The 15,174-nt window shown below is 43.5% G+C and overlaps 1 protein-coding gene across 9 annotated transcripts in view; it reads left to right on the top strand.

Moving 5' to 3' along the window:
• ST3GAL3 (ST3 beta-galactoside alpha-2,3-sialyltransferase 3) overlaps positions 1-15,174 on the top strand; it is a 186,110-nt gene that overhangs the window by 143,995 nt on the left and 26,941 nt on the right. The window lies entirely within an intron of this gene.

Raw genomic sequence — 15,174 nt, 5'->3', positions numbered from 1 at the left:
TTCACTGTCAGCAGCAAAACAAAGGTAGTCTTCATCACAGAGTTCTGGCTGAGCTGGCACTCCAGATTGAAGCCTTGTAGGAAGATAGGGCATAGTGTATCACCAGAGAATGTAGACCTGCCTTTCAGAAGTGGAAGGGTGAGTGAATCTGAGTGACTAAAATGCTGGTAACCTGATTTCAGTGATTTGACTAACATTAGAATAAACTAAAGGAGAAAATCATAGCACTGGTCGCAGCTAGAAGGAGTATGGGATGGAGAAAGGTGACATGGTGAGCAGAGAGGAGTATTGCACCATGCTGGCCTCATAAGTCAGTGTACAAGTGGAAAGGAAATGGGTTGGAGTCCCAGAGCCTGCAGTTCCATGAACTCATGGCTGTTGCAGAAGGGTCACAGATGTGAGCTGTTCGTGCGTCTGTGGTGACTGGTCTGGCAGTGCTGACTTGGAGTCATTGCTGCAAGAACCTGTGACACTTCCAGGCACCCCTTTGCTGATGAAACAACTGCTGCCAGTGCATCCCCAGAGGGGGATTACTCATGGACAGTCACTCAGAACAGTTAAACTTTCTCTTGGACTGTTATTTTTGCCAAGAGGCATAATCTATATATGTTGTGATCCACCCCACTGCTTCCCAGCGCTTGTACCCTCCTCTATCTGCCTGGGTCTTTCAGTGACAGAAACTCTTTCTGAATACATAAAGTACCTGAGGAATTGCAGAGGGATAGAGGCTTGGTCATATATTGCTTCTTAAAATAATGGTCAAGAGCTGAAAGTTTCTCTGTTGCATGGAGAGAAGATGCTTCCTGAACAAACAGGAATTTACAAGCTCCAGATATGCAAAGCAGCCATCTCAGCCTGGTACTGAGGCCAGTTCCAGGGCAGTTTCTTGGCTGTCATTAGTGAATTAGAGGGAGCTCTCTTGCTTGCTAGGGCTCACATCCCTGGACATCTGGCACATGGTGATAAAGCAGCCAAGTGAGGGCAAAGGTGCCACTAGAAATTGGCAGCTCACAAGCTTCCTGCTCATGTGGTAATGAGTCTGTGGATGATTCCAGTGGGAATCTCTGCAGCCTTTGCCAGGAGGAGTCACTTGTGCAGAAAGTGCCTACGGCACCTAGTTCTCTTTGATAGTGAAAGTCATAGGAGCAAGTGAGCACCTGCCCGTGAGAGAGGCCAGGCTGGGTTGTCTGTCCCTTGCAGGGACATGTCTCTGACAACTGGCACACAGCAGTGGTGCCCAACAGCCACCATCCTCCAGCTGTGGGCATGACAATAATCGCTGCTCCTGTGTAACAGCAAGTGACCGCTTCTCGCAGAGACCTTGTGGATGGGGCACTGGGGAAGGTTTTATTGAACTTTTTATTGGGGAACTACACTATTGTAGTAACCCAACAACTAGCATACTCCTAGCTGTGGTAAAACGTGTGTTTATGATACCATCCTGGCACAATCAGTGAGTGTTGCTGTGCTGGAGCCAAAGCCAGACTGCTGCCAGCACTTGTGCTGTCTGCTGAGCTTTTCTTTAGAGCTCCTCTTCTTCCATTAGTTAATGGCCTTGTCGTGCTGCATGTTTGCTAGGGCAGCCTGTGAATGTCACAGCCCTGTAGTTCACTCTGGATTCCTCAGATTATGAAATAGTCTTACCTGTGGGCTGGTTTACATCCTGAAACAAATCTGAAGAGCCATCATGCTCCTCCTGTAATCTTCAGGAGAGTAGCGAGGCTGTGAATCTGTTGTTGATGTCCCATCCCAAGGAAAGCTTCATTCATATGTGTGTATTTTCAGCTTGTCTGGAACTTGTGCAGGTGGTTTCTCTGGGTCTGCACTAGGGAGGGAGAATCTGCTTTTTCCAATGCTGTCCCATGCCAGTGGAGTGGCCACTGGTACTGGCAGATTCACTACAGTTTTCTTTTGAATTGCAAATATTTTCTTTCCCTTTTCTTCTCCAAGGGGGCTTGTTGCTTTAAATGTCTCGTGTACAGTGAGTCTTTTCAGTTTTTCATGGACTGTGAGAAAGACATGTGGATTGATTCTTGGGACAGCATACTGGTTTGGTGGAGCTGTAAATCACTACCAGTTTTCTTAATGCATTGTGAATGCAAAGCTTAATTACAGATTTGTGGTGCCTCATCCTGTGCTGAAACACAGCTTCAGCCCATCTGCTTAGAGATGTGCCTGGGTGGGCATTGCCTTGTGTCCTCCTGCTCTCCTTGGACTCAGCTGAAAGGGAACAGAAGCTGCTCCATCATAAACAAGAAAAGCTTTTGAATTGAGAAGTCAGCTTAAGAGTTGTTTAATTTCCTTCACAAATTTGAGTTTTCACCTAAATAGCTATTTATAACATATCCCTTCAGAAGTATAATTTAGGAAGGCTTGGCTGGTAAGGCAGGCAGCCTGCTTTAGGGACGTGATGAGGCTTGCAGTGAGGAAGAAGCAAGAGAGCCTTTTCAGTGGTGGTTGTTCTGTGTTCCTAGAACATGGTTTAAAAACCATTTCTACTCACAGAGTGTGGGGGAATTCTAGGAGGAATTGTAGCAGGGAATACACAACCTCATCATCCAGATTGCTCGGTGCCTCAGTGAAGGTGACTGAACCATGACTAAATGCTGAAGTACAGAAAATGCTTTGTAAGAAAATGAAACATGGGGTAGACTTTTCTGGCTCCTACCAAATCTTTGACTGAGAAGATGAGGTGGGAGAGTGTCTGTGATGCATTCTGTGGAGAATATTCCATATTCCTTTGCCAGAGAGTAGCTGGAAGTTAGCTCGTCTTTCTGGTATGATTGTTTTGACATCATTGTTTGGGTTGTTTTAGGTTTTGATCTCTCTGGCTCTGTAGAAGCTTAGTCCATACTGCCTGGGGGGTTATGCTGCCATGGTCAGGAGCTGTTTCACCATTGCAGTGCATAGGTGGGAATGGCCCAAGGGAACCATGGAAGACTTGCATATGAATAAAAATCCTTCTCTGTGACTGGCCTAGGAGATCAGAGCAATTTCTAGAAGATTTAAGGAAAAGTATGAGCACTGGTGCCCTATGAGAGAAGGTAAGCCAGTTTTTTCCAGTCATGGTTAGAAGAGAGGCTGGAAAATATGTAGATATCCTATATAAAATGTTATCCCTGTTGAATAAGACAGGGAAAAAATTTTAGTTGTGTATTTTGTGATTTTTAACAAGCTTTCAGGCAGCACTTTGGTGAGGCCCATACAGGAACCTCAGTAGGCAAATGACCCAGTTTGCAGCGTGGGCCTTGGGGGAGACTTCCTGGCCAGATTCCCAAAGGAAGGTTGTTGGAATGGAAAGTGCAGGCTGGAGCTTGCCCTTCATACATACCTGCATGCAAGAGCGTGATGAGATTAGGCAGGTCACTACACAGCTGAGCTCTGCTCCTACCCAGGCATGCACGCTGTGTCTGCCTGTGAGTGCACTGTCAAGCATCAGCTGGTGGCAGAGGCTGCTCTGGTGCCTTTGCAATGTGCCTTCATAGCATTCAATGTTGCCAGCTGGATGTGTCCTGTCCTGGACAATAAAACTTGTCCACCTGGATTGGGTAGCCATTAGTATCTACAAGTTTGTAACCATTCACCTAAGTTCATGAGGCAGATGAAGAAATTAAATAATAGTCATAACCATACAATTTCCTGGATGAAAAACAATCCAGGTGTCAAAAGTTTGCAAAGTGTCTATACTTGTAGGAATGATATCATTCATTGCTCAATTTTTAGACAGTTTCTCTTCAAAATTAAAATAGAAATTTTTGGTCTGTCTGCCCTTCTAGTCTTTTCTACACTATGCATGAGTTTTTTCCTTTTTTTTTTTTTGTCCCTTGCTTTGCTTGCTGTTACCTAACACCAGTCATCCTTGCCCTATACTTTTATTAATGGATAAGTAGCCATGCTAGGCATCAGCAGTCCTTAAAGAACCTTTATCCCATATCTGCCAAGACAGCATCATCTTCATTTCTGGCTCAGTAATCCCAGCTGTAACGTGAAAACCAGAGAGCTCCAGTCAGATTTTTATTTCTTTAGTTTCTATTCCTGTCCATCATTCTTAAATGAAGAGACCCAAACAGGATTTACCCCTGAAAAGACTGTATCATTGCCCCAGACATCCTTTCTGGGATTGCCTAAGCATCCTGCTTTATCCTGAGACCATTTCTTCCTAATATTGTCACCATCTAATCTCTTCTGATGCCTGCTGCCATACAACTGACAGCTGCTGCTCTCACCTAAATATTTGATCACGCCTTCCTTCTCAACCAAAGTCAAAAAAGATGAGCAATTTAGAGTTGTAGTTTTTCCACATCTCAAAAAGTCAGTGTGAGGGCCAGCTGAAGACCTAGTGCAGCTGTCTTGAAAAAGCACCAGGAGGGTGCTCATGTTGCACTCGCTCTGCTTGGCAGGCTCTGGCAATATTCAGACACCAGTATTATGCAAATCCCGATAGGTGCATTTCAAGGTCACAGTGCCTGTAAACTCAGGTTGCCTGCCTTGGTTGGAATAGCTGAGCCAATGTAAGGAAAGTAAATCTAATGGTGATGTTAATGAGACACACACAATTCCATAAACAGCAGACTAATGAAATGGCCTGATTGCCTGTGATTGTCGTGCTCCCTTTCACACCACTCTGCTCTCGGATATCCCCCAACTTTCCCACTGCTTGCATGGCCTCGCCTCCACCCGGCCTCTCCAGCAGCAAGGTGTGTGTCTGTCCCACCCAGCCATGGTAGTTCTGCCACCAGTGCAGCCTTTGCCTGCTGAGGGTGTTGCATGGCCCACATGTGCAGCAGATGTTCCTCCATACAGCCAACCCAGCACATGGGAAAAGTGCCAGGACATCGCCAGCGGTGAAACTGAGACGTCACCCAGAGGGTGTCGGCTATTCGTGCAACTGCTAGTAGAATAAAGATGTTCTGTGTTAACACTTCAGTAAAGGACTACAGGAATCATTTGAAGTCTGCAAAGCCTCCCTTAGTCTGAGAGATTTGAGTTCAATTTATTTAGTTACAGAGCTCAATTTATTTAGCTTATGCATGAGATTTTGGGGGGATTTACTTGTAGTCTCTCTCTGTACCTAGAGGGAACATTTTTTCTCACAAGACTTTTTAATTTTGTAGGAAGAAGTGTATCTGAAGCTAGGCAAACGACCAAAAAAGGCAGCACATTTATATCAGTATATTTGCTACATCTGCCCTACAGGCTTGATTTATTCGCTCTTGATGTCTTGAAATCAAGACTGGGTATCTTGGTCAAGTTCCACTCAAACAGTGTGAGAAGACTGGAAGGAGAAGTTGCTGATGAAGGAGCACTGCCCCCTGCTATACAGAATATCCAGAAAGATTTCAGCAGGATTTCCCTCAGCCTCTCAAGCCATACTGAGAAGAAATAGCAGAATGTGGTGGCTAGAAGCTCAACTAGATAAAATCAGTCTTAACACACATAATTTCCTAGAAATCTATCCTTACAATTGTCAGATGATATATTCACAGAAGGGAGCACTGACTGCTGACATCTTTTTTCTGTAATGCAGACTTAATCCAGTTTCTGGGAAAATTCTGTGTGCTGGGATTATAAAGGACAGGGCTGCACTCTCGTGTTGCCTTCCCACCCTCCTGTTCTGTGACTCTGGGACCCCCTGTCCTCACTCTCCATGACCCATTTGTTGACTAGGGGGAGCAGGGTAGCAAGCCAGTAATACACCTGACAGCTTGTCATGGAAGTAAATTATTTGCTTTATCCAGTTGTCTGCAAGGGTCACAGCAATTTTTTCTCTTCTTGGGGCACAATTAGCCAGATTTGTTTCTGCATCCAGAGGGAGATGGCTTTGTGGAGTCTCTGAGGTGAGCAAACTCCAGCATAACAGAATTCTCCAGAAGAGCTCTTTGGAGAGCATTGCAACACCACAGGATGCTGTAAGTTCACCAGTGTGGGGTATGAAGACTCACAGAGGAGGGGGAAAACACTGATTTGATTTTGTAGATAAAATCACATGCTTTCTATCAGTGACTGAAAAGAGACTCCCCTTTCACTCCTCCAGGAATTTTGCTATCTGCATTTTTTATTTAAAGTTGGGGAGGGGGGGAGGGGAAGTCTGAACAGTAAATATTTATCCAATATGTGTGGTTGTTAATATGATCCAGTCTTCAGTCATTTTGAATGGTGTCACGATGACAGATGTTAATTCAGAAAGGAATAGATTGGACGATTTATGCCTGAAACACATGTGTTCCTTGGCAGGCTCCATGGATTACTTGCATAGTTAGAGCTGTCTGAGCAATTTGTAACATTTTCTCTGCCTCGAAGCACTGAGGGCTCCAGGACAGGGGGTTGACCTTTATCTTCAGTCTGCTATAATAAACACTGAGGTAACTAAACTCCCCGTGTGCTTTTATCTTCCTAAATTTATCTCTCCCCCTGTGCTCCAGCTGTGTGTGGTGCTTCTGGTTCTACCCAAGAGGAATGGCAGCTCCTTTCTGCAGGAGAGAAGGATGCTCCGTGTGCGAATCCCTGACCTCCTTCCCCTCCTGACTGAGCAGCACCCCTGCCTCAGCACTCACAGATATTTAGCACAAACACTTGTCCTGACAACTGTGGTGAAAATAGACCAAGCCATATGAAGGCAGTAAGCAAGAGGGATTCAGGAAAAACCTTTTTTTTGGTAGTATTTCTATTCTTGCAGTTGTGATTTTATGCCATGTGTCTGAGGGTGTTTCTTCTCTTGTTAATTAAGACAGATTTGTGAAACTGATAGTGTCTTAATTTTTATTTATTTATTTAGAGGCATAAAATTGGAGGAAAATGGCCAAATCATTGGGTGCACTAGAGTTTGGTAGGTCTACTTGGAAGTTTCTCTCATCTTGACCATCTCTTGTATTCTGACCATTTTTGATTATTTGAACTCTGCCCACAACTGACAAGGACAGAAAATACAGACCCTGGCCCAAGCAATCAGCACTTCTGCTATTTGGAAAAATAACTCTTTAAATGTAAATGTTCTGTTTGGATTACAGTTTATTTAAATTCTAATATTTTAAGAATATTAAATAATCTTACTTAAAAACTCTTCTTCTGTAAAACACTAATTATTAATGGAAGTCTAGAAAACAAAGTAGGGCAGGAGCTTCCTGGCATCTTCCCAGTTTCTTGTTATTTTGACCTTTCTGCCTTCTCCTCTTAGAGTACGCTGAATAATTTGTATATATTCTATATGAACACTCCGTGAATATACAAATGATTTGGCTTCTCATTTCAGCAAAGATGCCAAAATAGGAGAAGACAGATTTTCTGTGTACTTTTGCTGTAAAAACAATGTAAAAATTTCCCTGGAGTCTCACTTTGAGATATCTTCAGAAAGCAATGAGGGCTTTTAGGCTATAATTCTTCCTGTGGTGATCCTTTAGCTTTTTTTGTTGTAGTGTGCCAAGAATTTAGTCTAAATATGTGTTGTTTAATGAGTGCTGTTTGTATTCAAACTCATGAACCAGTTCATCTCCCCAAAAAAGACTTTGCTGATGGATGTCCTGGGATGCCCTTGTGCTTTGTCACCCAAGCCTGCAAAGACAGCTTTTTAATTTTTTTTTTTTCTTCTTCTGAGCAGGCATATGGTTGTAAGTGGAGCAGGTAGTTGAGCTTGTAGTTGGGATCATAGTTGGGGTTACCTCATATTTTATGTTATAAGTGACAGGGAAAATGCTTTATCATTTTTACACTGCATCTTTGAGCTGATGTTTTCTGTGCCACATGGTTGGCACAGCCAGAAAGTTCAGCTGAAATTATTCATCTATCTCAAGATGAGGCTACTGAAAATGTACAATTTTTTAAAAAAGTCTCCACCTGTTCTTCAGCCTGGTGTGGCTCCTGCTGTTCTGTGAAATCCCAGGGCTCTGTCTGATGCTCCATGGGGGCTGTTAGATGCTGTCAGTCCTACTGTGGGTCCCCTGTCCTGCCTGTCAGGTGTCCTCCCACACAGTTAGTTGGGAGCAGGAAACATCTCCTGGACCCTCAGGAACCCCTTTTCCTCCTCCCATCCATCTAAGCAATGGGAAGGAACCGTAGCCTGGTCTGGGACATGGCAAGAGCAGGAGTGGTGGGGACAGCAGAGAAAGGCAGGGTTTATAACTGGCAGGAAATTCCTAAAACACTGGCACTTTAAGACTTTTTGAAATGCTGTATAATTATAGAAATCAAGCTGCCAAAAGTTAAAAGAAGAAAAAAATAACATTGCATTTTCAATGTTAATTCAGTTCTCCTTTGCAGATGTTATCCTTAATTGCTTAATTATATCCTGGCTTGCTTAGAACACAGCTGTCTATCTAGTGGAGAGGGAAGACTGAGATTTGGACTAATTTCTGTAATGTAAGACATTCGGCCTTCTATGAGTAGTTGTAGGAGCTGCAGAACACGTGGATAGCAGAGAGAAAATGCAAGGAGGAAGACTGGTCTCCTGGTTACAGACACTGAGGGTTCTCTTGAGGAGATATTAAACACACCAAGTATTCCAGAGATGCTCTAAATGTGAAAGTATCGTTTGTAAAACCCTTAGATACATAGTGATATAAGAAAAATCTTGTGGGAAGGTTGGAAAGTCAGTGTTCTCAACAGCAATCCTGAGCTGAAATTGCAAGGCAGTCCTACTTCAGCAATTACTAACACGTGGACCTGACCCTTTCAGCCCTGGTATCCTTTTAATAGATTTTATATGAGCATGACATTTAATAAACTATGTCATAAAAATAGTAACGAAGTAAAGGAGCTGGTCCCTTATGGGAAAAAAGCACCCTGTATATAATGATGATATAGAGCCTATTCTTCTTCAGGATTTTTCTGAAACTCTGCTACTTTAGATATTTTTTCATTGAAGGATAATTATTCACAGACAAAAAAGCACAAAGCAAACATAAATTGCCTAAATCAGTTCCTTTCACTAAAAATTTCCATGTTTCCTAAGACATTTCAGAACAGGAATATCTCTTCAAATTTTGGCTCAAAATCCAGGTTACATTTTGAACAAATGAGTCTGTAGGACAGTCTATCCATCACCCTGTTTGTACATAGAAGACACGTCTACTGACACACCGTATGTGAGCCATTGTTTATGCTTCAACTTCTGAAACAGCATTCATCAGAAAAATCTTCAGTTTTTCTGCAGCTCCTCTGACATGTTCCAAGTTCCATTTTCTTCACAGGACAATCTCTTTTTTGATGGCATTTTGTTATCTTACAACTGTGAACCACATTTTGCTCTCAGTTACATGGATAAAACCATGAGAATACTTTTTTTAAGAGGAATTCCTTCTCATTTACAACATGTCATAAAAATAGCTTTGTTCTCCTGACTCCTAAGAGCTGGTCTTGGCCTTGTGCTGTTTAATCCTGTGAATCAGAAGACAGCAGCTGGTATTAGACCAGCCACACAGGAGGCCCACGTGTCTGTATTTGAGTTAGCTGTGGCACTCAGTTATGTGGGTCAAATGAAGCTGGAAATTCAGTAGGCCTATTTGAATAAGCTTATCTGCTTATTCACAATATGTGTTTGCAGGTAAACAGGGCAGAAACTTCCTGCCATCCATCGGAATGAGCACATTGCTGAGTTACGGCAAACGGGTGCGTGACACACCAGTGCCACCCTCATGCCCCAGGTGGATTTTGTCACCACTGGAGTTGCTGCTTTCTGAGCCAGTGTCTGTGCACGGGACAGCTTCCAGCTCCATGTGTAGCCAGGGAGCTGTGGAAGTTACATGTCTGGCACAGTGTTTAAAGTTCCCAGCTGCTGCTTGGAATAAGTTTCCTTTCTTTTGTGGTTTTTGACTTGGTTATCAAGCCTAAGGAAACTTATTTCTAGCCAATGTAGTGAACTATTAGCTCAACTCTATCAAGAAGAAAATACTGTTGCTTTTAAAAGAAAAAAGCTCTAGTAGTGCCATATTTTGAGGTGCTTTTGTCTCCATCATGCTTTGCTGCCCTTTGCTAAGTATAAAATGTATTTGTGTTTCACACTAAGAAACACTAGTAAAATGAAATTTCTGGGCTTTATAACCTGTCAGGAATTCTTTTAGGTGCTGTGAGGCAGTTGGCAGATGGAGCAAACTGACAGAGGAATGGCCTGGTAAATTACAGCCAATTGATTTTAGACTTGGTCAAGGGGAGAGTGCCTTGGGAGAAGAAACAAAACTGGTAAAAAATTAGAAGTATTGTGTTGTTGGGTAGTCCAAGAGCTGCATCTCTTTTGACAGCAGAACAAAGAGAAGATGAGGGAAAGGTTTGAGCAATGCTCCTACTTCAGGCAGAGTAAGAGCTTTTCAGTGGGGCAGATAAGAGTAGAACTAATCTCTAGAACATTTCTAGGCTCTAGAAACTGAAGATAGGTTCATTCAGAACAAATGCTGGCCATCACAGCCATGTGCAGAGGATGCTGAGGAGTTCTCCATAGCTTTGAGAAAGTTGGGTAAATATGCTTGAAGTGTGGGCTAGTGGGTCTGGCAATTGACAATTAACCCAGACTGCAGGCTCTCAGCACCTCTGTTCTTGTTGCTAAAAATTCCTTGTTGCTTTGATAATCAGTGCAAATGATGCAACTTCATTTATATTACCACTTGTAGAAGAGCATTTTCTAGGCCTGTGTGTCTACTTGACCGCTGAGAAATGCAGCATTGCCTGATAAGATGGATATTTTCTAGTGGAAACACACCTTCCATGTCTAATACAGTCATGCCTGAGCAGAAACCTTTCAAAAGCCTCTGCAGATGGATTGCAGTAGTTTTGCTGTACCTTGTTTGTGTGACAGTGAGAGCTTGTGGATGACGGGCAGAGAATAAACCACATTCCAGCCTCGGTGGGAGCAGAGATTCCAATTAACAATGTGCTCACAGGCACAGTGAGGTCTTGTGACTGGTGCATCATCCCTTGACTTTTTTTTTTTTTTTTTTTTTTTGCCTCATGTCCTTCTTCCTCTCCATTTCTGGTGTTAGCAGAGTTCAAAAGAGCAGTAATCTCTGTTTACCACAGGCTCCTTTTCCAATCTCTTTCTTTGGTTGCTCTGCAGCAAAGTATTGCATACCCAGACTTCATGTTGCATGTAAGTGACCTCTGCAATCCTCCTTCCCATCAGAGCTAGAAGTCTCAATGAGCTATGCTGCTTGTACACCTAAATCCAGTAGTGTCACAGAGGCACAAAAGAGGCAGCATCTGTATCATCAGGATGCAATGGCATTACCTCTCTTTTTGCTCAGTACATTAGAAATGTTGTTATTGTGGGAGACTTAGCCTGCTTCTAGTGCTTTGTATTTTCCACTGAGGTGCTTCTTGGCTAAGGCTCTGAGTTTCCATATCTTATTTTAGAGAATGTTGTGATTTGCCTTGGTAAATCTGAGAACAGGAGATGAAAATCTGAATGGAGACAAAAAATAGCTTATAACTGGCTGCGCCTATTAGCCTTCAGTATTCTGCAAATGGACAGAATGAGGGATTGCAGCTGGATTGTCTTGTCCCTGGAGCTATTTGGTGAGCCCTTCCATTTTTTACCCCTTCTTCCTAATCTGCTATCTTTGGTCTGTTATGTCTGTACCAGTTTATTCCTGGAGTGGTGTCTATAGAGGTGGTGTCTCTTTCTGTCTCTTTTGCTGGGTGAGAACTGTACAAGAGACTGGCTTGAAAGCCCTGGCCTATCTAAGTTCTTTTGTACTTCTAAAATACTTTCCTCTAAAGCCTTTAGTGATGTCCTTTGCAATTACAAGATTTTGAAAACAGTCCAAGATTGTTTAAAAATGCCATGGCCCTCACAGGCTTGTTCTTCAGTCATGTTCTCCTGTCTGCCTGTTTGTGATGCTTGTTTCTTTATGCTTGTATTGGATAAGCTTCTTTTGGCAGCCTTTGGCACTGTGAATACTGATATGTGCCTGGGACATATCAGTCTGTGGGTGCACAGTAATACCAAGTAATAACAGTGGAAGCTTAATACAAGGATCTTGTGGTTTCCACCTCGGTACCAGGAGGTGATGAGACACTGCAGGAACATTGCCTAAGCAGTTTTCAGACTCATTTTCTCTTTATCATTGTGCTGATCAGGACAGGAGTTATTTCATTGTGACAAGCCTAAAGCACTGCAGGTTTAGCCACTGCAGCAGACAACAGAGGATGCCCCCAGCCTCCAACTGCGAGTCTGAGCTCCCGAATCTGGCAGGAAAAGCGCGCCTCCCCTCTAATGCCTGCTGCTCCTCGGGTCTCCTCCCAGCCAAAAAAAAAGGGACAGCGTTTCCCGACGGGAAGTAATTGCTTTGGAAACCTCTCTGAACATCTGGGTCCAGCCGGGCGGAGCATCCAGCGCCGGTGCGGAGCCGCGGCCGGGGCTGAGCGGGAGGAGCCCGGGGCCGGCGGCGCTGGAGCTGCGCTCTGCCCTGCCCGTGACAGAAGCACAGCGCTGGGAAGCGAGCTCGGGCTACGGGGCTTGGAGAGCCAAGCCACAAAGCTGGGATTTCAGTAATTATAAGCCAGGAAAGCAGGCTTTGGTTCTTTAGCGCTGCACGGGGCTTTGCCTGCCGTATAGGTAGGTGGAAGCGAGAGCTGCTTGCTGAGACTCCGTGTTCCACCCTGTAATTGTTTTAGAAGCTACAGTGGGAAAACGCACCAAAATGAAAGTCTACCCCAGGTGTCCCTCAAAACTAATCTCTGGGGAACTGTCTAGTGGAGTTACAGGGAAAAACACAGAACAAATAGAAATGAGACAGAAGGGAGAGCCAGAGCAGTTTCAGAGCAGTGTGATAGCTGAAGGAAATGCTTGGGGAAATAGCCATGGAGAACAACAGGAAAAACAGGTAAATAGAAGGGAGTAAAGCAGACTGGTTGTATTTCCAGCTAGGGATAGGCACCCACATTTATTTTGCACTGGCATTGAACTAGCTGAGAGCAGCCCTGGTGCAGTCTTTGTGGTTCACACAGTGCTGGGAAAATGGACAGCAGTGCTATGTCTGGTTATTTCAGCTCCAGCAGCAGCAAGGAACAAAACTGTCAAATGTTTATAACTTTTCTTCTTTTTCTTTTCTATTTAATGTTTTATGTGTAACGTAAAAGCCGTGTAAAACCTACTTAGATCCCAGAATTTATATAGACTCTCCTGTGGAGTGTAAGTCCAAACAAAAGGCATCTTCTGTCCACTTCAAGTAGCTTACAGATCTTTGGTTTGAATTGTTCACAAACTTTGGGCAATGCCATATTTAGAGGCATATGTGAAATCATAAGTGAACTTACAAATTTATTTTAGTTTCAAGGTCACACACTATTTTTCCAGGGTGTGCCTGCTTAAGCCCATGATAAGATGGTTTCACTGAATGAGTAGCTGTTCATGATTTTTGTTTATCATCTTCATTTTTGTGAGACTTGGAGCATGCTTAATGCAAGTGGAGTCTGTGACCATTTTTTCTCCCCACCTCCTTTCCTGGAACTGAAAGGCCTCTACTTTACGTATGCCCTTAGGAAATTCCAAAGGTTTAATATTTATCCAATTTTTAATGAATTTTCACAAGGAGGCAAAACCCAGCTGGCATACCAAATCCCTCAAATCCCTTGGTCAAATGGATGCTGTACTTTATTAATATTTGTAAAGGGCTTTTTTCTGGTTTTTTTTTTAATGCTGGGATCACTCAGTGGCTGAAAATGTCTTATTATAATAGAAAGTGTTAGACTACTTTGACACCAGGCATTCTTTCTAATTCTACTATGATGAAAGAGCTATGATGAGTGATAATTAAGAATTTTTTCCATTTAGGGCCCCAAGGGCACTTGGCCATTGATGAAATGTGAACTTAAAGCCATGGGATGCTTGCCCCAGTTGTCAAAAGTATATTATGTTTGGGCAGTTTTGAGGAGGCACAGATAGCAATGGGATTTGGCTTTCTTAGAGTGTTGGTTTGGATGACAGTGTGCACCCTCCTCAGGTTTGCTCTGCTAATGCCTTTTGTAGTATGAGCCATCTGCCAAAGTTTCAATTTCAGGGTATGAAATTCAGCAGCTAAAGATATCCATGGGATTGTTCCATGAAAAACACTCTGTAAGGTGTTTAGCAACACGTGGTGTGAGTTCACAGGAGCTGGGCACAGGACAAGGAGCGTGTGAAATGCAGCAGGCATTGGCTGAGGCAGAATTCCAGTCCGTAATTACAGGGGTGATCACCACTGGGCAGAGGAAGCTCCTGAGGATTTTCAGTGGATAATCAACATTTTCATCAGTGCCTTGAGAGCAGCTGTAAAGTCACTGCTAAGCTGCAAGCAACCCAAAACTGGTGCATATAATCAATTCCAGAGTATATCCTTTTTATGTAGTGTAGTGTCTGTTTCTTGTCATGGAGATCTCAGGGAAGATGGCTCAATGCTTCAAGAAGGAGATGTTCAATCAGGTTATCCTGCCCAAGAGGCTGGTCAGCAGATTAAAATTCCTTCCATCTTCCCTGTGCCTTGCTCTGAATTAACCCAAACAGAAGTGGAACGTTGGAACGCAATTGTTCCCTAAGTCCTGCAAACACAGAGCCTCTGGTTATTTTGGGGGCACTCTGTGCTGTGCCTGCTGACACCTGGAAAGGTGTCAATGATGGGAAGCAATGATGCAAAGCCATCAGTGAGCAAGGATGGGAAGCCATGTGGCAGAGTGGCACCAGCCCCACCCCAGGCAAGGAGTGCAGCACACATCAAGGCCACTGTTCTTCCATGTGTGCAGAGTGAAAACTTGAATTTGATAAAAATAATAGACATACTTAGTTGTCTCTTCCCTTGTACTATGAATGTTCATGACTGTTAACAAGACAAGATGATATCTGTGTGAGCTTACAGCTTAATTCACATAAAACCTAACAGGGGAGGACAAATCTAGGAAAAAGTGGGAAGCATGTAGCTCACACTGCAAGTAGGGCTGCACAGTAATTATTTTCTTTTTGAATGTTCTTAAAAGCATTTGCTATCCAATGGTGTATCTCCTTGGAGGCAGGTGAGAGTGATCACAGGATGTGCTGGAATGCTTAATCCATGGGTCAAAACAGCTGAAGTGAATAGGAGTGAAAAGATGGCACCAGGAAGGGGGTAGTTCATGCTGAAGGCCTAGCCTGTCTGTCTTCCTCCCAGTTACTATCCAGACTGGCTCAACTGCATCAGTCCATGCTGCTGCCACATCTCCAAGAGACACAGGTCCCCTACA

The sequence above is a fragment of the Lonchura striata genome, chromosome 8, assembly GCF_050655825.1.
Source record: "Lonchura striata isolate lonStrDom1 chromosome 8, ASM5065582v1, whole genome shotgun sequence".
Classification (NCBI taxonomy): domain Eukaryota; kingdom Metazoa; phylum Chordata; class Aves; order Passeriformes; family Estrildidae; genus Lonchura; species Lonchura striata.
Note: the sequence above shows the minus strand (reverse complement) of the source record. Positions and strands in the feature narration are given on the sequence as shown.